Below are 25,296 nucleotides of genomic sequence, written 5' to 3'. Positions count from 1 at the left end.
TTTTCTTAGGGCACGTTGTCTGCAAAGATGTTCAGCCTGTGTTGCCCTGTAAATTGGTCTGCAGGTTACTAGCTATGGCTTCCAGCCCGGCGGGAGGCCCAGATACTATGGAAATGAAGCCTGCTATTATTAAAAGTAAAAAGCCACAACGCTGGTGGCCACCACGCCCGCTGCGGCTGCTAAGAGTGATAGCGGTAAGACTGAGAATACTAGGATTTTGCAAGGCCTAAAGAGTGCAAGAGAGAAAGCGAATGTAAAAGAAGCAAGTGTGCAGTGTAAAAAGTGAATGTAAAAATGGCATAGAGGAGAGTGACCCCTGCTGGTGGAAGTGAGGAAAAGCAAAAGCCTACAGCACCTGGTATTCCCAGGCGGTCTCCCATCCAAGTACTAACCAGGCCCGACCCTGCTTAGCTTCCGAGATCAGACGAGATCGGGCGTGTTCAGGGTGGTGTGGCCGTAGGCAGAGACAGGCTTCTCAATTACTCCTCTTCTACTTTGCAGCCTGGCTGCTGGCAGCCCTTTGCACTACTTCACGCTAGACCTTTTTCTTCACTTTTTGCCTTCTCTTAAGGGAACTTCATACTCCAACAGGAGCAGTGCAAGAGCTGGGGGCGGCCCTTATACCCACAGGTGTTGTTCAGCAACCAGTCACAGGCCGCAGCCGCCCTCTTTCAAAAGGGCTGGGCGCAAGGTCTGCGCAGGGCTAAGAAACCATCCCGGGGGTGAAAGAAAGAGCAAGCTGGACCAGAGCCCATTGTCCAGGAGTCGGCTAAGGAAGAAGTTGAGATGGTTGCCCGTTCCTGGAAGCGAAGCTGCTTTTCAGTCAGCTTCTCTTTTATTAGGGCGCGTTGTCTGCAAAGATGTTCAGCCTGTGTTGCCCTGTAAATTGGTCTGCAGGTTACTAGCTATGGCTTCCAGCCCGGCGGGAGGCCCAGATACTATGGAAATGAAGCCTGCTATTATTAAAAGTAAAAAGCCACAACGCTGGTGGCCACCACGCCCGCTGCGGCTGCTAAGAGTGATAGCGGTAAGACTGAGAATACTAGGATTTTGCAAGGCCTAAAGAGTGCAAGAGAGAAAGCAAATGTAAAAGAAGCAAGTGTGCAGTGTAAAAAGTGAATGTAAAAATGGCATAGAGGAGAGTGACCCCTGCTGGTGGAAGTGAGGAAAAGCAAAAGCCTACAGCACCTGGTATTCCCAGGCGGTCTCCCATCCAAGTACTAACCAGGCCCGACTCTGCTTAGCTTCCGAGATCAGACGAGATCGGGCGTGTTCAGGGTGGTGTGGCCGTAGGCAGAGACAGGCTTCTCACTTACTCCTCTTCTACTTTGCAGCCTGGCTGCTGGCAGCCCTTTGCACTACTTCACGCTAGACCTTTTTCTTCACTTTTTGCCTTCTCTTAAGGGAACTTCATACTCCAACAGGAGCAGTGCAAGAGCTGGGGGCGGCCCTTATACCCACAGGTGTTGTTCAGCAACCAGTCACAGGCCGCAGCCGCCCTCTTTCAAAAGGGCTGGGCGCAAGGTCTGCGCAGGGCTAAGAAACCATCCCGGGGGTGAAAGAAAGAGCAAGCTGGACCAGAGCCCATTGTCCAGGAGTCGGCTAAGGAAGAAGTTGAGATGGTTGCCCGTGCCTGGAAGCGAAGCTGCTTTTCAGTCAGCTTCTCTTTTCTTAGGGCACGTTGTCTGCAAAGATGTTCAGCCTGTGTTGCCCTGTAAATTGGTCTGCAGGTTACTAGCTATGGCTTCCAGCCCGGCGGGAGGCCCAGATACTATGGAAATGAAGCCTGCTATTATTAAAAGTAAAAAGCCACAACGCTGGTGGCCACCACGCCCGCTGCGGCTGCTAAGAGTGATAGCGGTAAGACTGAGAATACTAGGATTTTGCAAGGCCTAAAGAGTGCAAGAGAGAAAGCGAATGTAAAAGAAGCAAGTGTGCAGTGTAAAAAGTGAATGTAAAAATGGCATAGAGGAGAGTGACCCCTGCTGGTGGAAGTGAGGAAAAGCAAAAGCCTACAGCACCTGGTATTCCCAGGCGGTCTCCCATCCAAGTACTAACCAGGCCCGACCCTGCTTAGCTTCCGAGATCAGACGAGATCGGGCGTGTTCAGGGTGGTTTGGCCGTAGGCAGAGACAGGCTTCTCACTTACTCCTCTTCTACTTTGCAGCCTGGCTGCTGGCAGCCCTTTGCACTACTTCACGCTAGACCTTTTTCTTCACTTTTTGCCTTCTCTTAAGGGAACTTCATACTCCAACAGGAGCATTGCAAGAGCTGGGGGGCGGCCCTTATACCCACAGGTGTTGTTCAGCAACCAGTCACAGGCCGCAGCCGCCCTCTTTCAAAAGGGCTGGGCGCAAGGTCTGCGCAGGGCTAAGAAACCATCCTGGGGGTGAAAGAAAGAGCAAGCTGGACCAGAGCCCATTGTCCAGGAGTCGGCTAAGGAAGAAGTTGAGATGGTTGCCCGTGCCTGGAAGCGAAGCTGCTTTTCAGTCAGCTTCTCTTTTCTTAGGGCGCGTTGTCTGCAAAGATGTTCAGCCTGTGTTGCCCTGTAAATTGGTCTGCAGGTTACTAGCTATGGCTTCCAGCCCGGCGGGAGGCCCAGATACTATGGAAATGAAGCCTGCTATTATTAAAAGTAAAAAGCCACAACGCTGGTGGCCACCACGCCCGCTGCGGCTGCTAAGAGTGATAGCGGTAAGACTGAGAATACTAGGATTTTGCAAGGCCTAAAGAGTGCAAGAGAGAAAGCGAATGTAAAAGAAGCAAGTGTGCAGTGTAAAAAGTGAATGTAAAAATGGCATAGAGGAGAGTGACCCCTGCTGGTGGAAGTGAGGAAAAGCAAAAGCCTACAGCACCTGGTATTCCCAGGCGGTCTCCCATCCAAGTACTAACCAGGCCCGACCCTGCTTAGCTTCCGAGATCAGACGAGATCGGGCGTGTTCAGGGTGGTGTGGCCGTAGGCAGAGACAGGCTTCTCACTTACTCCTCTTCTACTTTGCAGCCTGGCTGCTGACAGCTCTTTGCACTACTTCACGCTAGACCTTTTTCTTCACTTTTTGCCTTCTCTTAAGGGAACTTCATACTCCAACAGGAGCAGTGCAAGAGCTGGGGGCGGCCCTTATACCCACAGGTGTTGTTCAGCAACCAGTCACAGGCCGCAGCCGCCCTCTTTCAAAAGGGCTGGGCGCAAGGTCTGCGCAGGGCTAAGAAACCATCCCGGGGGTGAAAGAAAGAGCAAGCTGGACCAGAGCCCATTGTCCAGGAGTCGGCTAAGGAAGAAGTTGAGATGGTTGCCCGTGCCTGGAAGCGAAGCTGCTTTTCAGTCAGCTTCTCTTTTATTAGGGCGCGTTGTCTGCAAAGATGTTCAGCCTGTGTTGCCCTGTAAATTGGTCTGCAGGTTACTAGCTATGGCTTCCAGCCCGGCGGGAGGCCCAGATACTATGGAAATGAAGCCTGCTATTATTAAAAGTAAAAAGCCACAACGCTGGTGGCCACCACGCCCGCTGCGGCTGCTAAGAGTGATAGCGGTAAGACTGAGAATACTAGGATTTTGCAAGGCCTAAAGAGTGCAAGAGAGAAAGCGAATGTAAAAGAAGCAAGTGTGCAGTGTAAAAAGTGAATGTAAAAATGGCATAGAGGAGAGTGACCCCTGCTGGTGGAAGTGAGGAAAAGCAAAAGCCTACAGCACCTGGTATTCCCAGGCGGTCTCCCATCCAAGTACTAACCAGGCCCGACCCTGCTTAGCTTCCGAGATCAGACGAGATCGGGCGTGTTCAGGGTGGTGTGGCCGTAGGCAGAGACAGGCTTCTCACTTACTCCTCTTCTACTTTGCAGCCTGGCTGCTGGCAGCCCTTTGCACTACTTCACGCTAGACCTTTTTCTTCACTTTTTGCCTTCTCTTAAGGGAACTTCATACTCCAACAGGAGCAGTGCAAGAGCTGGGGGCGGCCCTTATACCCACAGGTGTTGTTCAGCAACCAGTCACAGGCCGCAGCCGCCCTCTTTCAAAAGGGCTGGGCGCAAGGTCTGCGCAGGGCTAAGAAACCATCCCGGGGGTGAAAGAAAGAGCAAGCTGGACCAGAGCCCATTGTCCAGGAGTCGGCTAAGGAAGAAGTTGAGATGGTTGCCCGTGCCTGGAAGCGAAGCTGCTTTTCAGTCAGCTTCTCTTTTCTTAGGGCACGTTGTCTGCAAAGATGTTCAGCCTGTGTTGCCCTGTAAATTGGTCTGCAGGTTACTAGCTATGGCTTCCAGCCCGGCGGGAGGCCCAGATACTATGGAAATGAAGCCTGCTATTATTAAAAGTAAGAAGCCACAACGCTGGTGGCCACCACGCCCGCTGCGGCTGCTAAGAGTGATAGCGGTAAGACTGAGAATACTAGGATTTTGCAAGGCCTAAAGAGTGCAAGAGAGAAAGCGAATGTAAAAGAAGCAAGTGTGCAGTGTAAAAAGTGAATGTAAAAATGGCATAGAGGAGAGTGACCCCTGCTGGTGGAAGTGAGGAAAAGCAAAAGCCTACAGCACCTGGTATTCCCAGGCGGTCTCCCATCCAAGTACTAACCAGGCCCGACCCTGCTTAGCTTCCGAGATCAGACGTGTTCAGGGTGGTGTGGCCGTAGGCAGAGACAGGCTTCTCACTTACTCCTCTTCTACTTTGCAGCCTGGCTGCTGGCAGCTCTTTGCACTACTTCACGCTAGACCTTTTTCTTCACTTTTTGCCTTCTCTTAAGGGAACTTCATACTCCAACAGGAGCAGTGCAAGAGCTGGGGGCGGCCCTTATACCCACAGGTGTTGTTCAGCAACCAGTCACAGGCCGCAGCCGCCCTCTTTCAAAAGGGCTGGGCGCAAGGTCTGCGCAGGGCTAAGAAACCATCCCGGGGGTGAAAGAAAGAGCAAGCTGGACCAGAGCCCATTGTCCAGGAGTCGGCTAAGGAAGAAGTTGAGATGGTTGCCCGTGCCTGGAAGCGAAGCTGCTTTTCAGTCAGCTTCTCTTTTCTTAGGGCACGTTGTCTGCAAAGATGTTCAGCCTGTGTTGCCCTGTAAATTGGTCTGCAGGTTACTAGCTATGGCTTCCAGCCCGGCGGGAGGCCCAGATACTATGGAAATGAAGCCTGCTATTATTAAAAGTAAAAAGCCACAACGCTGGTGGCCACCACGCCCGCTGCGGCTGCTAAGAGTGATAGCGGTAAGACTGAGAATACTAGGATTTTGCAAGGCCTAAAGAGTGCAAGAGAGAAAGCGAATGTAAAAGAAGCAAGTGTGCAGTGTAAAAAGTGAATGTAAAAATGGCATAGAGGAGAGTGACCCCTGCTGGTGGAAGTGAGGAAAAGCAAAAGCCTACAGCACCTGGTATTCCCAGGCGGTCTCCCATCCAAGTACTAACCAGGCCCGACCTTGCTTAGCTTCCGAGATCAGACGAGATCGGGCGTGTTCAGGGTGGTGTGGCCGTAGGCAGAGACAGGCTTCTCACTTACTCCTCTTCTACTTTGCAGCCTGGCTGCTGGCAGCCCTTTGCACTACTTCACGCTAGACCTTTTTCTTCACTTTTTGCCTTCTCTTAAGGGAACTTCATACTCCAACAGGAGCAGTGCAAGAGCTGGGGGCGGCCCTTATACCCACAGGTGTTGTTCAGCAACCAGTCACAGGCCGCAGCCGCCCTCTTTCAAAAGGGCTGGGCGCAAGGTCTGCGCAGGGCTAAGAAACCATCCCGGGGGTGAAAGAAAGAGCAAGCTGGACCAGAGCCCATTGTCCAGGAGTCGGCTAAGGAAGAAGTTGAGATGGTTGCCCGTGCCTGGAAGCGAAGCTGCTTTTCAGTCAGCTTCTCTTTTATTAGGGCGCGTTGTCTGCAAAGATGTTCAGCCTGTGTTGCCCTGTAAATTGGTCTGCAGGTTACTAGCTATGGCTTCCAGCCCGGCGGGAGGCCCAGATACTATGGAAATGAAGCCTGCTATTATTAAAAGTAAAAAGCCACAACGCTGGTGGCCACCACGCCCGCTGCGGCTGCTAAGAGTGATAGCGGTAAGACTGAGAATACTAGGATTTTGCAAGGCCTAAAGAGTGCAAGAGAGAAAGCGAATGTAAAAGAAGCAAGTGTGCAGTGTAAAAAGTGAATGTAAAAATGGCATAGAGGAGAGTGACCCCTGCTGGTGGAAGTGAGGAAAAGCAAAAGCCTACAGCACCTGGTATTCACAGGCGGTCTCCCATCCAAGTACTAACCAGGCCCGACCCTGCTTAGCTTCCGAGATCAGACGAGATCGGGCGTGTTCAGGGTGGTGTGGCCGTAGGCAGAGACAGGCTTCTCACTTACTCCTTTTCTACTTTGCAGCCTGGCTGCTGGCAGCCCTTTGCACTACTTCACGCTAGACCTTTTTCTTCACTTTTTGCCTTCTCTTAAGGGAACTTCATACTCCAACAGGAGCAGTGCAAGAGCTGGGGGCGGCCCTTATACCCACAGGTGTTGTTCAGCAACCAGTCACAGGCCGCAGCCGCCCTCTTTCAAAAGGGCTGGGCGCAAGGTCTGCGCAGGGCTAAGAAACCATCCCGGGGGTGAAAGAAAGAGCAAGCTGGACCAGAGCCCATTGTCCAGGAGTCGGCTAAGGAAGAAGTTGAGATGGTTGCCCGTGCCTGGAAGCGAAGCTGCTTTTCAGTCAGCTTCTCTTTTCTTAGGGCACGTTGTCTGCAAAGATGTTCAGCCTGTGTTGCCCTGTAAATTGGTCTGCAGGTTACTAGCTATGGCTTCCAGCCCGGCGGGAGGCCCAGATACTATGGAAATGAAGCCTGCTATTATTAAAAGTAAAAAGCCACAACGCTGGTGGCCACCACGCCCGCTGCGGCTGCTAAGAGTGATAGCGGTAAGACTGAGAATACTAGGATTTTGCAAGGCCTAAAGAGTGCAAGAGAGAAAGCGAATGTAAAAGAAGCAAGTGTGCAGTGTAAAAAGTGAATGTAAAAATGGCATAGAGGAGAGTGACCCCTGCTGGTGGAAGTGAGGAAAAGCAAAAGCCTACAGCACCTGGTATTCCCAGGCGGTCTCCCATCCAAGTACTAACCAGGCCCGACCCTGCTTAGCTTCCGAGATCAGACGAGATCGGGCGTGTTCAGGGTGGTGTGGCCGTAGGCAGAGACAGGCTTCTCACTTACTCCTCTTCTACTTTGCAGCCTGGCTGCTGGCAGCCCTTTGCACTACTTCACGCTAGACCTTTTTCTTCACTTTTTGCCTTCTCTTAAGGGAACTTCATACTCCAACAGGAGCAGTGCAAGAGCTGGGGGCGGCCCTTATACCCACAGGTGTTGTTCAGCAACCAGTCACAGGCCGCAGCCGCCCTCTTTCAAAAGGGCTGGGCGCAAGGTCTGCGCAGGGCTAAGAAACCATCCCGGGGGTGAAAGAAAGAGCAAGCTGGACCAGAGCCCATTGTCCAGGAGTCGGCTAAGGAAGAAGTTGAGATGGTTGCCCGTTCCTGGAAGCGAAGCTGCTTTTCAGTCAGCTTCTCTTTTATTAGGGCGCGTTGTCTGCAAAGATGTTCAGCCTGTGTTGCCCTGTAAATTGGTCTGCAGGTTACTAGCTATGGCTTCCAGCCCGGCGGGAGGCCCAGATACTATGGAAATGAAGCCTGCTATTATTAAAAGTAAAAAGCCACAACGCTGGTGGCCACCACGCCCGCTGCGGCTGCTAAGAGTGATAGCGGTAAGACTGAGAATACTAGGATTTTGCAAGGCCTAAAGAGTGCAAGAGAGAAAGCAAATGTAAAAGAAGCAAGTGTGCAGTGTAAAAAGTGAATGTAAAAATGGCATAGAGGAGAGTGACCCCTGCTGGTGGAAGTGAGGAAAAGCAAAAGCCTACAGCACCTGGTATTCCCAGGCGGTCTCCCATCCAAGTACTAACCAGGCCCGACTCTGTTTAGCTTCCGAGATCAGACGAGATCGGGCGTGTTCAGGGTGGTGTGGCCGTAGGCAGAGACAGGCTTCTCACTTACTCCTCTTCTACTTTGCAGCCTGGCTGCTGGCAGCCCTTTGCACTACTTCACGCTAGACCTTTTTCTTCACTTTTTGCCTTCTCTTAAGGGAACTTCATACTCCAACAGGAGCAGTGCAAGAGCTGGGGGCGGCCCTTATACCCACAGGTGTTGTTCAGCAACCAGTCACAGGCCGCAGCCGCCCTCTTTCAAAAGGGCTGGGCGCAAGGTCTGCGCAGGGCTAAGAAACCATCCCGGGGGTGAAAGAAAGAGCAAGCTGGACCAGAGCCCATTGTCCAGGAGTCGGCTAAGGAAGAAGTTGAGATGGTTGCCCGTGCCTGGAAGCGAAGCTGCTTTTCAGTCAGCTTCTCTTTTCTTAGGGCACGTTGTCTGCAAAGATGTTCAGCCTGTGTTGCCCTGTAAATTGGTCTGCAGGTTACTAGCTATGGCTTCCAGCCCGGCGGGAGGCCCAGATACTATGGAAATGAAGCCTGCTATTATTAAAAGTAAAAAGCCACAACGCTGGTGGCCACCACGCCCGCTGCGGCTGCTAAGAGTGATAGCGGTAAGACTGAGAATACTAGGATTTTGCAAGGCCTAAAGAGTGCAAGAGAGAAAGCGAATGTAAAAGAAGCAAGTGTGCAGTGTAAAAAGTGAATGTAAAAATGGCATAGAGGAGAGTGACCCCTGCTGGTGGAAGTGAGGAAAAGCAAAAGCCTACAGCACCTGGTATTCCCAGGCGGTCTCCCATCCAAGTACTAACCAGGCCCGACCCTGCTTAGCTTCCGAGATCAGACGAGATCGGGCGTGTTCAGGGTGGTGTGGCCGTAGGCAGAGACAGGCTTCTCACTTACTCCTCTTCTACTTTGCAGCCTGGCTGCTGGCAGCCCTTTGCACTACTTCACGCTAGACCTTTTTCTTCACTTTTTGCCTTCTCTTAAGGGAACTTCATACTCCAACAGGAGCATTGCAAGAGCTGGGGGGCGGCCCTTATACCCACAGGTGTTGTTCAGCAACCAGTCACAGGCCGCAGCTGCCCTCTTTCAAAAGGGCTGGGCGCAAGGTCTGCGCAGGGCTAAGAAACCATCCTGGGGGTGAAAGAAAGAGCAAGCTGGACCAGAGCCCATTGTCCAGGAGTCGGCTAAGGAATAAGTTGAGATGGTTGCCCGTGCCTGGAAGCGAAGCTGCTTTTCAGTCAGCTTCTCTTTTCTTAGGGCGCGTTGTCTGCAAAGATGTTCAGCCTGTGTTGCCCTGTAAATTGGTCTGCAGGTTACTAGCTATGGCTTCCAGCCCGGCGGGAGGCCCAGATACTATGGAAATGAAGCCTGCTATTATTAAAAGTAAAAAGCCACAACGCTGGTGGCCACCACGCCCGCTGCGGCTGCTAAGAGTGATAGCGGTAAGACTGAGAATACTAGGATTTTGCAAGGCCTAAAGAGTGCAAGAGAGAAAGCGAATGTAAAAGAAGCAAGTGTGCAGTGTAAAAAGTGAATGTAAAAATGGCATAGAGGAGAGTGACCCCTGCTGGTGGAAGTGAGGAAAAGCAAAAGCCTACAGCACCTGGTATTCCCAGGCGGTCTCCCATCCAAGTACTAACCAGGCCCGACCCTGCTTAGCTTCCGAGATCAGACGAGATCGGGCGTGTTCAGGGTGGTGTGGCCGTAGGCAGAGACAGGCTTCTCACTTACTCCTCTTCTACTTTGCAGCCTGGCTGCTGGCAGCCCTTTGCACTACTTCACGCTAGACCTTTTTCTTCACTTTTTGCCTTCTCTTAAGGGAACTTCATACTCCAACAGGAGCAGTGCAAGAGCTGGGGGCGGCCCTTATACCCACAGGTGTTGTTCAGCAACCAGTCACAGGCCGCAGCCGCCCTCTTTCAAAAGGGCTGGGCGCAAGGTCTGCGCAGGGCTAAGAAACCATCCCGGGGGTGAAAGAAAGAGCAAGCTGGACCAGAGCCCATTGTCCAGGAGTCGGCTAAGGAAGAAGTTGAGATGGTTGCCCGTGCCTGGAAGCGAAGCTGCTTTTCAGTCAGCTTCTCTTTTCTTAGGGCACGTTGTCTGCAAAGATGTTCAGCCTGTGTTGCCCTGTAAATTGGTCTGCAGGTTACTAGCTATGGCTTCCAGCCCGGCGGGAGGCCCAGATACTATGGAAATGAAGCCTGCTATTATTAAAAGTAAGAAGCCACAACGCTGGTGGCCACCACGCCCGCTGCGGCTGCTAAGAGTGATAGCGGTAAGACTGAGAATACTAGGATTTTGCAAGGCCTAAAGAGTGCAAGAGAGAAAGCGAATGTAAAAGAAGCAAGTGTGCAGTGTAAAAAGTGAATGTAAAAATGGCATAGAGGAGAGTGACCCCTGCTGGTGGAAGTGAGGAAAAGCAAAAGCCTACAGCACCTGGTATTCCCAGGCGGTCTCCCATCCAAGTACTAACCAGGCCCGACCCTGCTTAGCTTCCGAGATCAGACGTGTTCAGGGTGGTGTGGCCGTAGGCAGAGACAGGCTTCTCACTTACTCCTCTTCTACTTTGCAGCCTGGCTGCTGGCAGCTCTTTGCACTACTTCACGCTAGACCTTTTTCTTCACTTTTTGCCTTCTCTTAAGGGAACTTCATACTCCAACAGGAGCAGTGCAAGAGCTGGGGGCGGCCCTTATACCCACAGGTGTTGTTCAGCAACCAGTCACAGGCCGCAGCCGCCCTCTTTCAAAAGGGCTGGGCGCAAGGTCTGCGCAGGGCTAAGAAACCATCCCGGGGGTGAAAGAAAGAGCAAGCTGGACCAGAGCCCATTGTCCAGGAGTCGGCTAAGGAAGAAGTTGAGATGGTTGCCCGTGCCTGGAAGCGAAGCTGCTTTTCAGTCAGCTTCTCTTTTCTTAGGGCACGTTGTCTGCAAAGATGTTCAGCCTGTGTTGCCCTGTAAATTGGTCTGCAGGTTACTAGCTATGGCTTCCAGCCCGGCGGGAGGCCCAGATACTATGGAAATGAAGCCTGCTATTATTAAAAGTAAAAAGCCACAACGCTGGTGGCCACCACGCCCGCTGCGGCTGCTAAGAGTGATAGCGGTAAGACTGAGAATACTAGGATTTTGCAAGGCCTAAAGAGTGCAAGAGAGAAAGCGAATGTAAAAGAAGCAAGTGTGCAGTGTAAAAAGTGAATGTAAAAATGGCATAGAGGAGAGTGACCCCTGCTGGTGGAAGTGAGGAAAAGCAAAAGCCTACAGCACCTGGTATTCCCAGGCGGTCTCCCATCCAAGTACTAACCAGGCCCGACCCTGCTTAGCTTCCGAGATCAGACGAGATCGGGCGTGTTCAGGGTGGTGTGGCCGTAGGCAGAGACATGCTTCTCACTTACTCCTCTTCTACTTTGCAGCCTGGCTGCTGGCAGCTCTTTGCACTACTTCACGCTAGACCTTTTTCTTCACTTTTTGCCTTCTCTTAAGGGAACTTCATACTCCAACAGGAGCAGTGCAAGAGCTGGGGGCGGCCCTTATACCCACAGGTGTTGTTCAGCAACCAGTCACAGGCCGCAGCCGCCCTCTTTCAAAAGGGCTGGGCGCAAGGTCTGCGCAGGGCTAAGAAACCATCCCGGGGGTGAAAGAAAGAGCAAGCTGGACCAGAGCCCATTGTCCAGGAGTCGGCTAAGGAAGAAGTTGAGATGGTTGCCCGTGCCTGGAAGCGAAGCTGCTTTTCAGTCAGCTTCTCTTTTATTAGGGCGCATTGTCTGCAAAGATGTTCAGCCTGTGTTGCCCTGTAAATTGGTCTGCAGGTTACTAGCTATGGCTTCCAGCCCGGCGGGAGGCCCAGATACTATGGAAATGAAGCCTGCTATTATTAAAAGTAAAAAGCCACAACGCTGGTGGCCACCACGCCCGCTGCGGCTGCTAAGAGTGATAGCGGTAAGACTGAGAATACTAGGATTTTGCAAGGCCTAAAGAGTGCAAGAGAGAAAGCGAATGTAAAAGAAGCAAGTGTGCAGTGTAAAAAGTGAATGTAAAAATGGCATAGAGGAGAGTGACCCCTGCTGGTGGAAGTGAGGAAAAGCAAAAGCCTACAGCACCTGGTATTCCCAGGCGGTCTCCCATCCAAGTACTAACCAGGCCCGACCCTGCTTAGCTTCCGAGATCAGACGAGATCGGGCGTGTTCAGGGTGGTGTGGCCGTAGGCAGAGACAGGCTTCTCACTTACTCCTCTTCTACTTTGCAGCCTGGCTGCTGGCAGCCCTTTGCACTACTTCACGCTAGACCTTTTTCTTCACTTTTTGCCTTCTCTTAAGGGAACTTCATACTCCAACAGGAGCAGTGCAAGAGCTGGGGGCGGCCCTTATACCCACAGGTGTTGTTCAGCAACCAGTCACAGGCCGCAGCCGCCCTCTTTCAAAAGGGCTGGGCGCAAGGTCTGCGCAGGGCTAAGAAACCATCCCGGGGGTGAAAGAAAGAGCAAGCTGGACCAGAGCCCATTGTCCAGGAGTCGGCTAAGGAAGAAGTTGAGATGGTTGCCCGTGCCTGGAAGCGAAGCTGCTTTTCAGTCAGCTTCTCTTTTATTAGGGCGCGTTGTCTGCAAAGATGTTCAGCCTGTGTTGCCCTGTAAATTGGTCTGCAGGTTACTAGCTATGGCTTCCAGCCCGGCGGGAGGCCCAGATACTATGGAAATGAAGCCTGCTATTATTAAAAGTAAAAAGCCACAACGCTGGTGGCCACCACGCCCGCTGCGGCTGCTAAGAGTGATAGCGGTAAGACTGAGAATACTAGGATTTTGCAAGGCCTAAAGAGTGCAAGAGAGAAAGCGAATGTAAAAGAAGCAAGTGTGCAGTGTAAAAAGTGAATGTAAAAATGGCATAGAGGAGAGTGACCCCTGCTGGTGGAAGTGAGGAAAAGCAAAAGCCTACAGCACCTGGTATTCCCAGGCGGTCTCCCATCCAAGTACTAACCAGGCCCGACCCTGCTTAGCTTCCGAGATCAGACGAGATCGGGCGTGTTCAGGGTGGTGTGGCCGTAGGCAGAGACAGGCTTCTCACTTACTCCTCTTCTACTTTGCAGCCTGGCTGCTGGCAGCCCTTTGCACTACTTCACGCTAGACCTTTTTCTTCACTTTTTGCCTTCTCTTAAGGGAACTTCATACTCCAACAGGAGCATTGCAAGAGCTGGGGGGCGGCCCTTATACCCACAGGTGTTGTTCAGCAACCAGTCACAGGCCGCAGCTGCCCTCTTTCAAAAGGGCTGGGCGCAAGGTCTGCGCAGGGCTAAGAAACCATCCTGGGGGTGAAAGAAAGAGCAAGCTGGACCAGAGCCCATTGTCCAGGAGTCGGCTAAGGAATAAGTTGAGATGGTTGCCCGTGCCTGGAAGCGAAGCTGCTTTTCAGTCAGCTTCTCTTTTCTTAGGGCGCGTTGTCTGCAAAGATGTTCAGCCTGTGTTGCCCTGTAAATTGGTCTGCAGGTTACTAGCTATGGCTTCCAGCCCGGCGGGAGGCCCAGATACTATGGAAATGAAGCCTGCTATTATTAAAAGTAAAAAGCCACAACGCTGGTGGCCACCACGCCCGCTGCGGCTGCTAAGAGTGATAGCGGTAAGACTGAGAATACTAGGATTTTGCAAGGCCTAAAGAGTGCAAGAGAGAAAGCGAATGTAAAAGAAGCAAGTGTGCAGTGTAAAAAGTGAATGTAAAAATGGCATAGAGGAGAGTGACCCCTGCTGGTGGAAGTGAGGAAAAGCAAAAGCCTACAGCACCTGGTATTCCCAGGCGGTCTCCCATCCAAGTACTAACCAGGCCCGACCCTGCTTAGCTTCCGAGATCAGACGAGATCGGGCGTGTTCAGGGTGGTGTGGCCGTAGGCAGAGACAGGCTTCTCACTTACTCCTCTTCTACTTTGCAGCCTGGCTGCTGGCAGCCCTTTGCACTACTTCACGCTAGACCTTTTTCTTCACTTTTTGCCTTCTCTTAAGGGAACTTCATACTCCAACAGGAGCAGTGCAAGAGCTGGGGGCGGCCCTTATACCCACAGGTGTTGTTCAGCAACCAGTCACAGGCCGCAGCCGCCCTCTTTCAAAAGGGCTGGGCGCAAGGTCTGCGCAGGGCTAAGAAACCATCCCGGGGGTGAAAGAAAGAGCAAGCTGGACCAGAGCCCATTGTCCAGGAGTCGGCTAAGGAAGAAGTTGAGATGGTTGCCCGTGCCTGGAAGCGAAGCTGCTTTTCAGTCAGCTTCTCTTTTCTTAGGGCACGTTGTCTGCAAAGATGTTCAGCCTGTGTTGCCCTGTAAATTGGTCTGCAGGTTACTAGCTATGGCTTCCAGCCCGGCGGGAGGCCCAGATACTATGGAAATGAAGCCTGCTATTATTAAAAGTAAGAAGCCACAACGCTGGTGGCCACCACGCCCGCTGCGGCTGCTAAGAGTGATAGCGGTAAGACTGAGAATACTAGGATTTTGCAAGGCCTAAAGAGTGCAAGAGAGAAAGCGAATGTAAAAGAAGCAAGTGTGCAGTGTAAAAAGTGAATGTAAAAATGGCATAGAGGAGAGTGACCCCTGCTGGTGGAAGTGAGGAAAAGCAAAAGCCTACAGCACCTGGTATTCCCAGGCGGTCTCCCATCCAAGTACTAACCAGGCCCGACCCTGCTTAGCTTCCGAGATCAGACGTGTTCAGGGTGGTGTGGCCGTAGGCGGAGACAAACTTCTCACTTACTCCTCTTCTACTTTGCAGCCTGGCTGCTGGCAGCTCTTTGCACTACTTCACGCTAGACCTTTTTCTTCACTTTTTGCCTTCTCTTAAGGGAACTTCATACTCCAACAGGAGCAGTGCAAGAGCTGGGGGCGGCCCTTATACCCACAGGTGTTGTTCAGCAACCAGTCACAGGCCGCAGCCGCCCTCTTTCAAAAGGGCTGGGCGCAAGGTCTGCGCAGGGCTAAGAAACCATCCCGGGGGTGAAAGAAAGAGCAAGCTGGACCAGAGCCCATTGTCCAGGAGTCGGCTAAGGAAGAAGTTGAGATGGTTGCCCGTGCCTGGAAGCGAAGCTGCTTTTCAGTCAGCTTCTCTTTTCTTAGGGCACGTTGTCTGCAAAGATGTTCAGCCTGTGTTGCCCTGTAAATTGGTCTGCAGGTTACTAGCTATGGCTTCCAGCCCGGCGGGAGGCCCAGATACTATGGAAATGAAGCCTGCTATTATTAAAAGAAAAAAGCCACAACGCTGGTGGCCACCACGCCCGCTGCGGCTGCTAAGAGTGATAGCGGTAAGACTGAGAATACTAGGATTTTGCAAGGCCTAAAGAGTGCAAGAGAGAAAGTGAATGTAAAAGAAGCAAGTGTGCAGTGTAAAAAGTGAATGTAAAAATGGCATAGAGGAGAGTGACCCCTGCTGGTGGAAGTGAGGAAAAGCAAAAGCCTACAGCACCTGGTATTCCCAGGCGGTCTCCCATCCAAGTACTAACCAGGCCCGACCCTGCTTAGCTTCCGAGATCAGACGAGATCGGGCGTGTTCAGGGTGGTGTGGCCGTAGGCAGAGACAGGCTTCTCACTTACTCCTCTTCTACTTTGCAGCCTGGCTGCTGGCAGCTCTTTGCACTACTTCACGCTAGACCTTTTTCTTCACTTTTTGCCTTCTCTTTAGGGAACTTCATACTCCAACAGGAGCAGTGCAAGAGCTGGGGGCGGCCCTTATACCCACAGGTGTTGTTCAGCAACCAGTCACAGGCCGCAGCCGCCCTCTTTCAAAAGGGCTGGGCGCAAGGTCTGCGCAGGGCTAAGAAACCATCCCGGGGGTGAAAGAAAGAGCAAGCTGGACCAGAGCCCATTGTCCAGGAGTCGGCTAAGGAAGAAGTTGAGATGGTTGCCCGTGCCTGGAAGCGAAGCTGCTTTTCAGTCAGCTTCTCTTTTCTTAGGGCACGTTGTCTGCAAAGATGTTCAGCCTGTGTTGCCCTGTAAATTGGTCTGCAGGTTACTAGCTATGGCTTCCAGCCCGGCGGGAGGCCCAGATACTATGGAAATGAAGCCTGCTATTATTAAAAGTAAAAAGCCACAACGCTGGTGGCCACCACGCCCGCTGCGGCTGCTAAGAGTGATAGCGGTAAGACTGAGAATACTAGGATTTTGCAAGGCCTAAAGAGTGCAAGAGAGAAAGCGAATGTAAAAGAAGCAAGTGTGCAGTGTAAAAAGTGAATGTAAAAATGGCATAGAGGAGAGTGACCCCTGCTGGTGGAAGTGAGGAAAAGCAAAAGCCTACAGCACCTGGTATTCCCAGGCGGTCTCCCATCCAAGTACTAACCAGGCCCGACCCTGCTTAGCTTCCGAGATCAGACGAGATCGGGCGTGTTCAGGGTGGTGTGGCCGTAGGCAGAGACAGGCTTCTCACTTACTCCTCTTCTACTTTGCAGCCTGGCTGCTGGCAGCCCTTTGCACTACTTCACGCTAGACCTTCTTCTTCACTTTTTGCCTTCTCTTAAGGGAACTTCATACTCCAACAGGAGCAGTGCAAGAGCTGGGGGGCGGCCCTTATACCCACAGGTGTTGTTCAGCAACCAGTCACAGGCCGCAGCCGCCCTCTTTCAAAAGGGCTGGGCGCAAGGTCTGCGCAGGGCTAAGAAACCATCCCGGGGGTGAAAGAAAGAGCAAGCTGGACCAGAGCCCATTGTCCAGTAGTCGGCTAAGGAAGAAGTTGAGATGGTTGCCCGTGCCTGGAAGCGAAGCTGCTTTTCAGTCAGCTTCTCTTTTCTTAGGGCGCGTTGTCTGCAAAGATGTTCAGCCTGTGTTGCCCTGTAAATTGGTCTGCAGGTTACTAGCTATGGCTTCCAGCCCGGCGGGAGGCCCAGATACTATGGAAATGAAGCCTGCTATTATTAAAAGTAAAAAGCCACAACGCTGGTGGCCACCACGCCCGCTGCGGCTGCTAAGAGTGATAGCGGTAAGACTGAGAATACTAGGATTTTGCAAGGCCTAAAGAGTGCAAGAGAGAAAGCGAATGTAAAAGAAGCAAGTGTGCAGTGTAAAAAGTGAATGTAAAAATGGCATAGAGGAGAGTGACCCCTGCTGGTGGAAGTGAGGAAAAGCAAAAGCCTACAGCACCTGGTATTCCCAGGCGGTCTCCCATCCAAGTACTAACCAGGCCCGACCCTGCTTAGCTTCCGAGATCAGACGAGATCGGGCGTGTTCAGGGTGGTGTGGCCGTAGGCAGAGACAGGCTTCTCACTTACTCCTCTTCTACTTTGCAGCCTGGCTGCTGGCAGCTCTTTGCACTACTTCACGCTAGACCTTTTTCTTCACTTTTTGCCTTCTCTTAAGGGAACTTCATACTCCAACAGGAGCAGTGCAAGAGCTGGGGGCGGCCCTTATACCCACAGGTGTTGTTCAGCAACCAGTCACAGGCCGCAGCCGCCCTCTTTCAAAAGGGCTGGGCGCAAGGTCTGCGCAGGGCTAAGAAACCATCCCGGGGGTGAAAGAAAGAGCAAGCTGGACCAGAGCCCATTGTCCAGGAGTCGGCTAAGGAAGAAGTTGAGATGGTTGCCCGTGCCTGGAAGCGAAGCTGCTTTTCAGTCAGCTTCTCTTTTCTTAGGGCACGTTGTCTGCAAAGATGTTCAGCCTGTGTTGCCCTGTAAATTGGTCTGCAGGTTACTAGCTATGGCTTCCAGCCCGGCGGGAGGCCCAGATACTATGGAAATGAAGCCTGCTATTATTAAAAGTAAAAAGCCACAACGCTGGTGGCCACCACGCCCGCTGCGGCTGCTAAGAGTGATAGCGGTAAGACTGAGAATACTAGGATTTTGCAAGGCCTAAAGAGTGCAAGAGAGAAAGCGAATGTAAAAGAAGCAAGTGTGCAGTGTAAAAAGTGAATGTAAAAATGGCATAGAGGAGAGTGACCCCTGCTGGTGGAAGTGAGGAAAAGCAAAAGCCTACAGCACCTGGTATTCCCAGGCGGTCTCCCATCCAAGTACTAACCAGGCCCGACCCTGCTTAGCTTCCGAGATCAGACGAGATCGGGCGTGTTCAGGGTGGTGTGGCCGTAGGCAGAGACAGGCTTCTCAATTACTCCTCTTCTACTTTGCAGCCTGGCTGCTGGCAGCCCTTTGCACTACTTCACGCTAGACCTTTTTCTTCACTTTTTGCCTTCTCTTAAGGGAACTTCATACTCCAACAGGAGCAGTGCAAGAGCTGGGGGCGGCCCTTATACCCACAGGTGTTGTTCAGCAACCAGTCACAGGCCGCAGCCGCCCTCTTTCAAAAGGGCTGGGCGCAAGGTCTGCGCAGGGCTAAGAAACCATCCCGGGGGTGAAAGAAAGAGCAAGCTGGACCAGAGCCCATTGTCCAGGAGTCGGCTAAGGAAGAAGTTGAGATGGTTGCCCGTTCCTGGAAGCGAAGCTGCTTTTCAGTCAGCTTCTCTTTTATTAGGGCGCGTTGTCTGCAAAGATGTTCAGCCTGTGTTGCCCTGTAAATTGGTCTGCAGGTTACTAGCTATGGCTTCCAGCCCGGCGGGAGGCCCAGATACTATGGAAATGAAGCCTGCTATTATTAAAAGTAAAAAGCCACAACGCTGGTGGCCACCACGCCCGCTGCGGCTGCTAAGAGTGATAGCGGTAAGACTGAGAATACTAGGATTTTGCAAGGCCTAAAGAGTGCAAGAGAGAAAGCAAATGTAAAAGAAGCAAGTGTGCAGTGTAAAAAGTGAATGTAAAAATGGCATAGAGGAGAGTGACCCCTGCTGGTGGAAGTGAGGAAAAGCAAAAGCCTACAGCACCTGGTATTCCCAGGCGGTCTCCCATCCAAGTACTAACCAGGCCCGACTCTGCTTAGCTTCCGAGATCAGACGAGATCGGGCGTGTTCAGGGTGGTGTGGCCGTAGGCGGAGACAGGCTTCTCACTTACTCCTCTTCTACTTTGCAGCCTGGCTGCTGGCAGCCCTTTGCACTACTTCACGCTAGACCTTTTTCTTCACTTTTTGCCTTCTCTTAAGGGAACTTCATACTCCAACAGGAGCAGTGCAAGAGCTGGGGGCGGCCCTTATACCCACAGGTGTTGTTCAGCAACCAGTCACAGGCCGCAGCCGCCCTCTTTCAAAAGGGCTGGGCGCAAGGTCTGCGCAGGGCTAAGAAACCATCCCGGGGGTGAAAGAAAGAGCAAGCTGGACCAGAGCCCATTGTCCAGGAGTCGGCTAAGGAAGAAGTTGAGATGGTTGCCCGTGCCTGGAAGCGAAGCTGCTTTTCAGTCAGCTTCTCTTTTCTTAGGGCACGTTGTCTGCAAAGATGTTCAGCCTGTGTTGCCCTGTAAATTGGTCTGCAGGTTACTAGCTATGGCTTCCAGCCCGGCGGGAGGCCCAGATACTATGGAAATGAAGCCTGCTATTATTAAAAGTAAAAAGCCACAACGCTGGTGGCCACCACGCCCGCTGCGGCTGCTAAGAGTGATAGCGGTAAGACTGAGAATACTAGGATTTTGCAAGGCCTAAAGAGTGCAAGAGAGAAAGCGAATGTAAAAGAAGCAAGTGTGCAGTGTAAAAAGTGAATGTAAAAATGGCATAGAGGAGAGTGACCCCTGCTGGTGGAAGTGAGGAAAAGCAAAAGCCTACAGCACCTGGTATTCCCAGGCGGTCTCCCATCCAAGTACTAACCAGGCCCGACCCTGCTTAGCTTCCGAGATCAGACGAGATCGGGCGTGTTCAGGGTGGTTTGGCCGTAGGCAGAGACAGGCTTCTCACTTACTCCTCTTCTACTTTGCAGCCTGGCTGCTGGCAGCCCTTTGCACTACTTCACGCTAGACCTTTTTCTTCACTTTTTGCCTTCTCTTAAGGGAACTTCATACTCCAACAGGAGCATTGCAAGAGCTGGGGGGCGGCCCTTATACCCACAGGTGTTGTTCAGCAACCAGTCACAGGCCGCAGCCGCCCTCTTTCAAAAGGGCTGGGCGCAAGGTCTGCGCAGGGCTAAGAAACCATCCTGGGGGTGAAAGAAAGAGCAAGCTGGACCAGAGCCCATTGTCCAGGAGTCGGCTAAGGAATAAGTTGAGATGGTTGCCCGTGCCTGGAAGCGAAGCTGCTTTTCAGTCAGCTTCTCTTTTCTTAGGGCGCGTTGTCTGCAAAGATGTTCAGCCTGTGTTGCCCTGTAAATTGGTCTGCAGGTTACTAGCTATGGCTTCCAGCCCGGCGGGAGGCCCAGATACTATGGAAATGAAGCCTGCTATTATTAAAAGTAAAAAGCCACAACGCTGGTGGCCACCACGCCCGCTGCGGCTGCTAAGAGTGATAGCGGTAAGACTGAGAATACTAGGATTTTGCAAGGCCTAAAGAGTGCAAGAGAGAAAGCGAATGTAAAAGAAGCAAGTGTGCAGTGTAAAAAGTGAATGTAAAAATGGCATAGAGGAGAGTGACCCCTGCTGGTGGAAGTGAGGAAAAGCAAAAGCCTACAGCACCTGGTATTCCCAGGCGGTCTCCCATCCAAGTACTAACCAGGCCCGACCCTGCTTAGCTTCCGAGATCAGACGAGATCGGGCGTGTTCAGGGTGGTGTGGCCGTAGGCAGAGACAGGCTTCTCACTTACTCCTCTTCTACTTTGCAGCCTGGCTGCTGACAGCTCTTTGCACTACTTCACGCTAGACCTTTTTCTTCACTTTTTGCCTTCTCTTAAGGGAACTTCATACTCCAACAGGAGCAGTGCAAGAGCTGGGGGCGGCCCTTATACCCACAGGTGTTGTTCAGCAACCAGTCACAGGCCGCAGCCGCCCTCTTTCAAAAGGGCTGGGCGCAAGGTCTGCGCAGGGCTAAGAAACCATCCCGGGGGTGAAAGAAAGAGCAAGCTGGACCAGAGCCCATTGTCCAGGAGTCGGCTAAGGAAGAAGTTGAGATGGTTGCCCGTGCCTGGAAGCGAAGCTGCTTTTCAGTCAGCTTCTCTTTTATTAGGGCGCGTTGTCTGCAAAGATGTTCAGCCTGTGTTGCCCTGTAAATTGGTCTGCAGGTTACTAGCTATGGCTTCCAGCCCGGCGGGAGGCCCAGATACTATGGAAATGAAGCCTGCTATTATTAAAAGTAAAAAGCCACAACGCTGGTGGCCACCACGCCCGCTGCGGCTGCTAAGAGTGATAGCGGTAAGACTGAGAATACTAGGATTTTGCAAGGCCTAAAGAGTGCAAGAGAGAAAGCGAATGTAAAAGAAGCAAGTGTGCAGTGTAAAAAGTGAATGTAAAAATGGCATAGAGGAGAGTGACCCCTGCTGGTGGAAGTGAGGAAAAGCAAAAGCCTACAGCACCTGGTATTCCCAGGCGGTCTCCCATCCAAGTACTAACCAGGCCCGACCCTGCTTAGCTTCCGAGATCAGACGAGATCGGGCGTGTTCAGGGTGGTGTGGCCGTAGGCAGAGACAGGCTTCTCACTTACTCCTCTTCTACTTTGCAGCCTGGCTGCTGGCAGCCCTTTGCACTACTTCACGCTAGACCTTTTTCTTCACTTTTTGCCTTCTCTTAAGGGAACTTCATACTCCAACAGGAGCAGTGCAAGAGCTGGGGGCGGCCCTTATACCCACAGGTGTTGTTCAGCAACCAGTCACAGGCCGCAGCCGCCCTCTTTCAAAAGGGCTGGGCGCAAGGTCTGCGCAGGGCTAAGAAACCATCCCGGGGGTGAAAGAAAGAGCAAGCTGGACCAGAGCCCATTGTCCAGGAGTCGGCTAAGGAAGAAGTTGAGATGGTTGCCCGTGCCTGGAAGCGAAGCTGCTTTTCAGTCAGCTTCTCTTTTCTTAGGGCACGTTGTCTGCAAAGATGTTCAGCCTGTGTTGCCCTGTAAATTGGTCTGCAGGTTACTAGCTATGGCTTCCAGCCCGGCGGGAGGCCCAGATACTATGGAAATGAAGCCTGCTATTATTAAAAGTAAGAAGCCACAACGCTGGTGGCCACCACGCCCGCTGCGGCTGCTAAGAGTGATAGCGGTAAGACTGAGAATACTAGGATTTTGCAAGGCCTAAAGAGTGCAAGAGAGAAAGCGAATGTAAAAGAAGCAAGTGTGCAGTGTAAAAAGTGAATGTAAAAATGGCATAGAGGAGAGTGACCCCTGCTGGTGGAAGTGAGGAAAAGCAAAAGCCTACAGCACCTGGTATTCCCAGGCGGTCTCCCATCCAAGTACTAACCAGGCCCGACCCTGCTTAGCTTCCGAGATCAGACGTGTTCAGGGTGGTGTGGCCGTAGGCAGAGACAGGCTTCTCACTTACTCCTCTTCTACTTTGCAGCCTGGCTGCTGGCAGCTCTTTGCACTACTTCACGCTAGACCTTTTTCTTCACTTTTTGCCTTCTCTTAAGGGAACTTCATACTCCAACAGGAGCAGTGCAAGAGCTGGGGGCGGCCCTTATACCCACAGGTGTTGTTCAGCAACCAGTCACAGGCCGCAGCCGCCCTCTTTCAAAAGGGCTGGGCGCAAGGTCTGCGCAGGGCTAAGAAACCATCCCGGGGGTGAAAGAAAGAGCAAGCTGGACCAGAGCCCATTGTCCAGGAGTCGGCTAAGGAAGAAGTTGAGATGGTTGCCCGTGCCTGGAAGCGAAGCTGCTTTTCAGTCAGCTTCTCTTTTCTTAGGGCACGTTGTCTGCAAAGATGTTCAGCCTGTGTTGCCCTGTAAATTGGTCTGCAGGTTACTAGCTATGGCTTCCAGCCCGGCGGGAGGCCCAGATACTATGGAAATGAAGCCTGCTATTATTAAAAGTAAAAAGCCACAACGCTGGTGGCCACCACGCCCGCTGCGGCTGCTAAGAGTGATAGCGGTAAGACTGAGAATACTAGGATTTTGCAAGGCCTAAAGAGTGCAAGAGAGAAAGCGAATGTAAAAGAAGCAAGTGTGCAGTGTAAAAAGTGAATGTAAAAATGGCATAGAGGAGAGTGACCCCTGCTGGTGGAAGTGAGGAAAAGCAAAAGCCTACAGCACCTGGTATTCCCAGGCGGTCTCCCATCCAAGTACTAACCAGGCCCGACCTTGCTTAGCTTCCGAGATCAGACGAGATCGGGCGTGTTCAGGGTGGTGTGGCCGTAGGCAGAGACAGGCTTCTCACTTACTCCTCTTCTACTTTGCAGCCTGGCTGCTGGCAGCCCTTTGCACTACTTCACGCTAGACCTTTTTCTTCACTTTTTGCCTTCTCTTAAGGGAACTTCATACTCCAACAGGAGCAGTGCAAGAGCTGGGGGCGGCCCTTATACCCACAGGTGTTGTTCAGCAACCAGTCACAGGCCGCAGCCGCCCTCTTTCAAAAGGGCTGGGCGCAAGGTCTGCGCAGGGCTAAGAAACCATCCCGGGGGTGAAAGAAAGAGCAAGCTGGACCAGAGCCCATTGTCCAGGAGTCGGCTAAGGAAGAAGTTGAGATGGTTGCCCGTGCCTGGAAGCGAAGCTGCTTTTCAGTCAGCTTCTCTTTTATTAGGGCGCGTTGTCTGCAAAGATGTTCAGCCTGTGTTGCCCTGTAAATTGGTCTGCAGGTTACTAGCTATGGCTTCCAGCCCGGCGGGAGGCCCAGATACTATGGAAATGAAGCCTGCTATTATTAAAAGTAAAAAGCCACAACGCTGGTGGCCACCACGCCCGCTGCGGCTGCTAAGAGTGATAGCGGTAAGACTGAGAATACTAGGATTTTGCAAGGCCTAAAGAGTGCAAGAGAGAAAGCGAATGTAAAAGAAGCAAGTGTGCAGTGTAAAAAGTGAATGTAAAAATGGCATAGAGGAGAGTGACCCCTGCTGGTGGAAGTGAGGAAAAGCAAAAGCCTACAGCACCTGGTATTCACAGGCGGTCTCCCATCCAAGTACTAACCAGGCCCGACCCTGCTTAGCTTCCGAGATCAGACGAGATCGGGCGTGTTCAGGGTGGTGTGGCCGTAGGCAGAGACAGGCTTCTCACTTACTCCTTTTCTACTTTGCAGCCTGGCTGCTGGCAGCCCTTTGCACTACTTCACGCTAGACCTTTTTCTTCACTTTTTGCCTTCTCTTAAGGGAACTTCATACTCCAACAGGAGCAGTGCAAGAGCTGGGGGCGGCCCTTATACCCACAGGTGTTGTTCAGCAACCAGTCACAGGCCGCAGCCGCCCTCTTTCAAAAGGGCTGGGCGCAAGGTCTGCGCAGGGCTAAGAAACCATCCCGGGGGTGAAAGAAAGAGCAAGCTGGACCAGAGCCCATTGTCCAGGAGTCGGCTAAGGAAGAAGTTGAGATGGTTGCCCGTGCCTGGAAGCGAAGCTGCTTTTCAGTCAGCTTCTCTTTTCTTAGGGCACGTTGTCTGCAAAGATGTTCAGCCTGTGTTGCCCTGTAAATTGGTCTGCAGGTTACTAGCTATGGCTTCCAGCCCGGCGGGAGGCCCAGATACTATGGAAATGAAGCCTGCTATTATTAAAAGTAAAAAGCCACAACGCTGGTGGCCACCACGCCCGCTGCGGCTGCTAAGAGTGATAGCGGTAAGACTGAGAATACTAGGATTTTGCAAGGCCTAAAGAGTGCAAGAGAGAAAGCGAATGTAAAAGAAGCAAGTGTGCAGTGTAAAAAGTGAATGTAAAAATGGCATAGAGGAGAGTGACCCCTGCTGGTGGAAGTGAGGAAAAGCAAAAGCCTACAGCACCTGGTATTCCCAGGCGGTCTCCCATCCAAGTACTAACCAGGCCCGACCCTGCTTAGCTTCCGAGATCAGACGAGATCGGGCGTGTTCAGGGTGGTGTGGCCGTAGGCAGAGACAGGCTTCTCACTTACTCCTCTTCTACTTTGCAGCCTGGCTGCTGGCAGCCCTTTGCACTACTTCACGCTAGACCTTTTTCTTCACTTTTTGCCTTCTCTTAAGGGAACTTCATACTCCAACAGGAGCAGTGCAAGAGCTGGGGGCGGCCCTTATACCCACAGGTGTTGTTCAGCAACCAGTCACAGGCCGCAGCCGCCCTCTTTCAAAAGGGCTGGGCGCAAGGTCTGCGCAGGGCTAAGAAACCATCCCGGGGGTGAAAGAAAGAGCAAGCTGGACCAGAGCCCATTGTCCAGGAGTCGGCTAAGGAAGAAGTTGAGATGGTTGCCCGTTCCTGGAAGCGAAGCTGCTTTTCAGTCAGCTTCTCTTTTATTAGGGCGCGTTGTCTGCAAAGATGTTCAGCCTGTGTTGCCCTGTAAATTGGTCTGCAGGTTACTAGCTATGGCTTCCAGCCCGGCGGGAGGCCCAGATACTATGGAAATGAAGCCTGCTATTATTAAAAGTAAAAAGCCACAACGCTGGTGGCCACCACGCCCGCTGCGGCTGCTAAGAGTGATAGCGGTAAGACTGAGAATACTAGGATTTTGCAAGGCCTAAAGAGTGCAAGAGAGAAAGCGAATGTAAAAGAAGCAAGTGTGCAGTGTAAAAAGTGAATGTAAAAATGGCATAGAGGAGAGTGACCCCTGCTGGTGGAAGTGAGGAAAAGCA

The 25,296-nt window shown here is 52.1% G+C and overlaps 26 non-coding genes and 4 pseudogenes across 26 annotated transcripts; all 30 read right to left on the bottom strand.

Annotated features, from left to right (window-relative positions):
* Window positions 1-343: 343 nt before the first annotated feature.
* On the bottom strand, window positions 344-462 carry LOC142190583 (5S ribosomal RNA). Its single transcript, XR_012714271.1, has one exon. It is a non-coding gene; the product is annotated as a 5S ribosomal RNA (ribosomal RNA).
* A 714-nt stretch (window positions 463-1,176) lies between these two features.
* Window positions 1,177-1,295, bottom strand: LOC142189932 (5S ribosomal RNA). Its single transcript, XR_012713878.1, has one exon. It is a non-coding gene; the product is annotated as a 5S ribosomal RNA (ribosomal RNA).
* A 714-nt stretch (window positions 1,296-2,009) lies between these two features.
* LOC142189708 (5S ribosomal RNA) lies at window positions 2,010-2,128 on the bottom strand. Its single transcript, XR_012713666.1, has one exon. It is a non-coding gene; the product is annotated as a 5S ribosomal RNA (ribosomal RNA).
* Window positions 2,129-2,843: 715 nt separating this feature from the next.
* Window positions 2,844-2,962, bottom strand: LOC142190582 (5S ribosomal RNA). The gene has a single exon (XR_012714270.1). It is a non-coding gene; the product is annotated as a 5S ribosomal RNA (ribosomal RNA).
* Window positions 2,963-3,676: 714 nt separating this feature from the next.
* Window positions 3,677-3,795, bottom strand: LOC142190581 (5S ribosomal RNA). The gene has a single exon (XR_012714269.1). It is a non-coding gene; the product is annotated as a 5S ribosomal RNA (ribosomal RNA).
* Window positions 3,796-4,509: 714 nt separating this feature from the next.
* On the bottom strand, window positions 4,510-4,618 carry LOC142190452 (5S ribosomal RNA; annotated as a pseudogene).
* Window positions 4,619-5,332: 714 nt separating this feature from the next.
* Window positions 5,333-5,451, bottom strand: LOC142189916 (5S ribosomal RNA). Its single transcript, XR_012713863.1, has one exon. It is a non-coding gene; the product is annotated as a 5S ribosomal RNA (ribosomal RNA).
* A 714-nt stretch (window positions 5,452-6,165) lies between these two features.
* LOC142189769 (5S ribosomal RNA) lies at window positions 6,166-6,284 on the bottom strand. The gene has a single exon (XR_012713724.1). It is a non-coding gene; the product is annotated as a 5S ribosomal RNA (ribosomal RNA).
* Window positions 6,285-6,998: 714 nt separating this feature from the next.
* On the bottom strand, window positions 6,999-7,117 carry LOC142190580 (5S ribosomal RNA). Its single transcript, XR_012714268.1, has one exon. It is a non-coding gene; the product is annotated as a 5S ribosomal RNA (ribosomal RNA).
* A 714-nt stretch (window positions 7,118-7,831) lies between these two features.
* On the bottom strand, window positions 7,832-7,950 carry LOC142190100 (5S ribosomal RNA). The gene has a single exon (XR_012714034.1). It is a non-coding gene; the product is annotated as a 5S ribosomal RNA (ribosomal RNA).
* Window positions 7,951-8,664: 714 nt separating this feature from the next.
* LOC142190578 (5S ribosomal RNA) lies at window positions 8,665-8,783 on the bottom strand. Its single transcript, XR_012714266.1, has one exon. It is a non-coding gene; the product is annotated as a 5S ribosomal RNA (ribosomal RNA).
* Window positions 8,784-9,498: 715 nt separating this feature from the next.
* On the bottom strand, window positions 9,499-9,617 carry LOC142190577 (5S ribosomal RNA). Its single transcript, XR_012714265.1, has one exon. It is a non-coding gene; the product is annotated as a 5S ribosomal RNA (ribosomal RNA).
* Window positions 9,618-10,331: 714 nt separating this feature from the next.
* On the bottom strand, window positions 10,332-10,440 carry LOC142190450 (5S ribosomal RNA; annotated as a pseudogene).
* Window positions 10,441-11,154: 714 nt separating this feature from the next.
* Window positions 11,155-11,273, bottom strand: LOC142190576 (5S ribosomal RNA). Its single transcript, XR_012714264.1, has one exon. It is a non-coding gene; the product is annotated as a 5S ribosomal RNA (ribosomal RNA).
* A 714-nt stretch (window positions 11,274-11,987) lies between these two features.
* LOC142190575 (5S ribosomal RNA) lies at window positions 11,988-12,106 on the bottom strand. Its single transcript, XR_012714263.1, has one exon. It is a non-coding gene; the product is annotated as a 5S ribosomal RNA (ribosomal RNA).
* A 714-nt stretch (window positions 12,107-12,820) lies between these two features.
* Window positions 12,821-12,939, bottom strand: LOC142190574 (5S ribosomal RNA). Its single transcript, XR_012714262.1, has one exon. It is a non-coding gene; the product is annotated as a 5S ribosomal RNA (ribosomal RNA).
* A 715-nt stretch (window positions 12,940-13,654) lies between these two features.
* On the bottom strand, window positions 13,655-13,773 carry LOC142190573 (5S ribosomal RNA). The gene has a single exon (XR_012714261.1). It is a non-coding gene; the product is annotated as a 5S ribosomal RNA (ribosomal RNA).
* A 714-nt stretch (window positions 13,774-14,487) lies between these two features.
* On the bottom strand, window positions 14,488-14,596 carry LOC142190449 (5S ribosomal RNA; annotated as a pseudogene).
* Window positions 14,597-15,310: 714 nt separating this feature from the next.
* LOC142190569 (5S ribosomal RNA) lies at window positions 15,311-15,429 on the bottom strand. Its single transcript, XR_012714260.1, has one exon. It is a non-coding gene; the product is annotated as a 5S ribosomal RNA (ribosomal RNA).
* Window positions 15,430-16,143: 714 nt separating this feature from the next.
* LOC142190558 (5S ribosomal RNA) lies at window positions 16,144-16,262 on the bottom strand. Its single transcript, XR_012714259.1, has one exon. It is a non-coding gene; the product is annotated as a 5S ribosomal RNA (ribosomal RNA).
* Window positions 16,263-16,977: 715 nt separating this feature from the next.
* Window positions 16,978-17,096, bottom strand: LOC142190546 (5S ribosomal RNA). The gene has a single exon (XR_012714258.1). It is a non-coding gene; the product is annotated as a 5S ribosomal RNA (ribosomal RNA).
* A 714-nt stretch (window positions 17,097-17,810) lies between these two features.
* LOC142190534 (5S ribosomal RNA) lies at window positions 17,811-17,929 on the bottom strand. The gene has a single exon (XR_012714257.1). It is a non-coding gene; the product is annotated as a 5S ribosomal RNA (ribosomal RNA).
* A 714-nt stretch (window positions 17,930-18,643) lies between these two features.
* LOC142189931 (5S ribosomal RNA) lies at window positions 18,644-18,762 on the bottom strand. The gene has a single exon (XR_012713877.1). It is a non-coding gene; the product is annotated as a 5S ribosomal RNA (ribosomal RNA).
* Window positions 18,763-19,476: 714 nt separating this feature from the next.
* On the bottom strand, window positions 19,477-19,595 carry LOC142189706 (5S ribosomal RNA). Its single transcript, XR_012713664.1, has one exon. It is a non-coding gene; the product is annotated as a 5S ribosomal RNA (ribosomal RNA).
* A 715-nt stretch (window positions 19,596-20,310) lies between these two features.
* Window positions 20,311-20,429, bottom strand: LOC142190521 (5S ribosomal RNA). The gene has a single exon (XR_012714255.1). It is a non-coding gene; the product is annotated as a 5S ribosomal RNA (ribosomal RNA).
* A 714-nt stretch (window positions 20,430-21,143) lies between these two features.
* On the bottom strand, window positions 21,144-21,262 carry LOC142190510 (5S ribosomal RNA). The gene has a single exon (XR_012714254.1). It is a non-coding gene; the product is annotated as a 5S ribosomal RNA (ribosomal RNA).
* Window positions 21,263-21,976: 714 nt separating this feature from the next.
* On the bottom strand, window positions 21,977-22,085 carry LOC142190448 (5S ribosomal RNA; annotated as a pseudogene).
* Window positions 22,086-22,799: 714 nt separating this feature from the next.
* On the bottom strand, window positions 22,800-22,918 carry LOC142189915 (5S ribosomal RNA). Its single transcript, XR_012713862.1, has one exon. It is a non-coding gene; the product is annotated as a 5S ribosomal RNA (ribosomal RNA).
* A 714-nt stretch (window positions 22,919-23,632) lies between these two features.
* Window positions 23,633-23,751, bottom strand: LOC142189768 (5S ribosomal RNA). The gene has a single exon (XR_012713723.1). It is a non-coding gene; the product is annotated as a 5S ribosomal RNA (ribosomal RNA).
* Window positions 23,752-24,465: 714 nt separating this feature from the next.
* On the bottom strand, window positions 24,466-24,584 carry LOC142190498 (5S ribosomal RNA). Its single transcript, XR_012714253.1, has one exon. It is a non-coding gene; the product is annotated as a 5S ribosomal RNA (ribosomal RNA).
* Between the last annotated feature and the right edge of the window lie 712 nt (window positions 24,585-25,296).

This window comes from Leptodactylus fuscus, chromosome 1 (genome assembly GCF_031893055.1).
Source record: "Leptodactylus fuscus isolate aLepFus1 chromosome 1, aLepFus1.hap2, whole genome shotgun sequence".
Lineage (NCBI taxonomy): Eukaryota > Metazoa > Chordata > Amphibia > Anura > Leptodactylidae > Leptodactylus > Leptodactylus fuscus.
Note: the sequence above shows the minus strand (reverse complement) of the source record. Positions and strands in the feature narration are given on the sequence as shown.